Source organism: Gorilla gorilla, chromosome 5 (assembly GCF_029281585.2).
Source record: "Gorilla gorilla gorilla isolate KB3781 chromosome 5, NHGRI_mGorGor1-v2.1_pri, whole genome shotgun sequence".
NCBI classification, from domain to species: Eukaryota; Metazoa; Chordata; class Mammalia; order Primates; family Hominidae; genus Gorilla; species Gorilla gorilla.
Genome location: NC_073229.2, coordinates 190538087 through 190540874, shown reverse-complemented (window position 1 = coordinate 190540874; position 2788 = coordinate 190538087). Strand labels below are relative to the sequence as shown.

At 40.7% G+C, this 2788-nt stretch overlaps 1 non-coding gene across 1 annotated transcript; it reads right to left on the bottom strand.

Moving 5' to 3' along the window:
* Positions 1-663: 663 nt before the first annotated feature.
* On the bottom strand, positions 664-767 carry LOC115935072 (U6 spliceosomal RNA). The gene has a single exon (XR_004070787.1). It is a non-coding gene; the product is annotated as a U6 spliceosomal RNA (small nuclear RNA).
* Between the last annotated feature and the right edge of the window lie 2021 nt (positions 768-2788).

Here is a 2788-nt window from a genome sequence, read left to right as displayed (position 1 = left end):
ATATATATATGCACACACACATATACATATGTATAGATGTAACTTATCATAGCCTCCTCATATAAAAATTGTACCACTTTGAGTGAAGTAGTGAATGTTTACTTCCATTTAGGCCCCTTGACACTTCCTACTTTTTAGATAAAATGTTCCTAAGTATTTTACATTGAGCACTACATCATATGGTGTTAGGTTTGCGTCAGCCATCAAATATGATTTAAGAAACTTTCGAGAAGGTGAGTCTATTGCCTTTATCTCTATTTTCACCCAGTGTGCCAGCCTGCTAAGACTGCCGTAACAGCATACCACAGGCAGGCAGCTTAAACAACAGAAATGGATTTTCCCACAGTTCTGCGGGCTGGAAGTCCAAGATCAAGGTGCCAACAGGAGTGTTTCTCGCGAGCCTCTCTTCTCAGGGTGCAGACGGCTGCCTTCTTGCTGTGTCCTCATGGCCTTTTCTCTATGCAAGTGTGTCGCTGGTATCTCTTCCTTTTCTTATATAAACAACAGTCCTCCTGGATTAGGGCTTCACCCTCATGACCCCATTTTACCTAACAACCCGTTTACGGGCCCTATCAAGAAATACAGTCACATCGGGGATTGGACTTTCAACACATGAATTTTAGAGGAATGCAATTCAGTCCAGATTGCTTTTTTCTATTCAGAAAAAAAATTAAACAATTCATGAATTTCTGTGTCATCCTTGTGCAGGGGCCATGTTAATTTTCTCTGCATGGTTTCAATTTTAGTCTAAATGTTGCCAAAGTCATCGTGCCAATAGGTTTTTGAATACTTAAATAACTGCTATTGACTGAGTCTCTTTCTCACCATAGAACTTGGAATTTAGAAATTTTTAATGATATAGACTCATTTTCAAAAGCAAGTTAACGTCTCTTCATCTCAGTTGACAGGACCTCAACATACCCCTAAAGCATTATACGTTTACCAGTGTATTGGTGCAGTTGGTGACATTTGAATTAGTCTGTAAATTAGATAATAGTATTATGGCAACCTTCAACTTCCCGAATTTCATCATTTTACTGAAGTTATGTAAGGGAATAATCTTTTTTTTGGGAGATATATGAGGAAGTTATTTAGGGGCTAAGGATCATTATATCTGTAAATCACCCTCAAATGATGAAATCTGAACATAATTAAGTGCACATGCAAGTATCTACACATATATGTAAAGAGAGAAAGAGAGACGTGAAACATGTTTTATGAGACAATGTGACAAAATGTTTACGATTGATACATCTAGCTGAAGGAGTCATTTTATTATGACTGCAACTCATGTGTAAGTTTGAAATGTTTTCAAAACTAACAGTTTGAAACTTACACATTAAAAAACAAAAAACCCCACTTTACCTGGAGGTATCATGCATTCCAAGATAAAAATAGAATGAGTTCTACTTTTTCTTCTGTAAATACTATTATTAGTAAAGACAGATTTACTGGAAAACAAAATCACGATGTGAACCTCAACTGTATTCAGTAGTCAGTATTTGTTTCCAAGCATGGATAAGAGTGTCAGAGAATTAATAATAATCAATTGTTATTGATTTCCTTGGGATATCTTGGGAGACCCAATGGTGTTGTCTGAGATGGGGGATGCGGGGAATGTGGGCTAACCCTAAGCAAATGGGCGAGTTTACTTGGAGTTAGAAATCGTTTGAAACAAAATCTGGAAGCAAAGAAATTTTCCGCAGTTGAAGACTGGAAGAAAACCAACTAGATGCCTGTACTCAGACAGTCAGTTGGATAGTGTTCTGATTAAAGTGGGTAGTTACTTATGTAAACCCTTGAAAACAAGGACACGTATTTGAGAACTCAGATAACTAATTTGACAGAGCATTTCAGAGCAGTGAAACATTCAAAATGTGTTGGGAAAATGAAAACAAAAAAGAAACAGAGGCCATGCACTGTGGCTCATGCCTGTAATCCTAGCACTTTGGGAGGCTGAGGCAGGAGGATCACTTGAGGCCCTGGTTTGAGGCCAGCCTGGGCAAGATAACAAGACCCTGTCTACACATACACACACACACACACACACACACACACACACACACACACACACACACACAGACACACACGTAGGCAGGTCTGTGGCCAGGGGGTTGGGGCCCCTGTTATAAAGGACGCAGATGAACAGTCAGGTGGGGAATATGCAGGGTGAGGTCTGAAGGGTCCTGAGTGCAGCAGTTGGGGGGTGCCACCCTCCTGGCACCTGGATACGTTCACTAACCTGGAAGCTCATCAAATACAGTTAGTAAGAGATTTTATAGAGGTTGATTGCCAGCACCCCCACCCCCTTTCCCAGAGGCAGGTGGGTGAGGCTGAAAGTTGCCACCCTCTACTGGCATGGTCTTTCTCATGCCCACCCCATCCTGAGGCTGTCCCAGGACCCAGCCTCGCTTACTTTGTTAGCAGGCACTCAGGTGTGATGGGAAGGGGCTCCTGGCCAACACCAAAGACAGCCCTGACACTCAGGAAAGGCGTTTAGGGGCTGTGTGCCAGGAATGGGGGACAAAAACCCAATTTATTTAAAATAAAAATTTTTAATTTAAAAATTGTTTCAGAAATTAAAAAAAATATTTTTTTTTTTTTACTTTTGAAAGCTGTTTAACTTTTTTTTTTTTTTTAATGAAATAGATTTCTTGTCATTCCACAGGGTGGTAGAGATCAAATCCAGGATGGGACATGAGGGCTTAACCCTAACCCTAACCCCTAACAGGAAAGACCCTGTGCTTCTCAAGCAGGGGAAGCACCCCCAGGAACTGAGGAGAAAGGG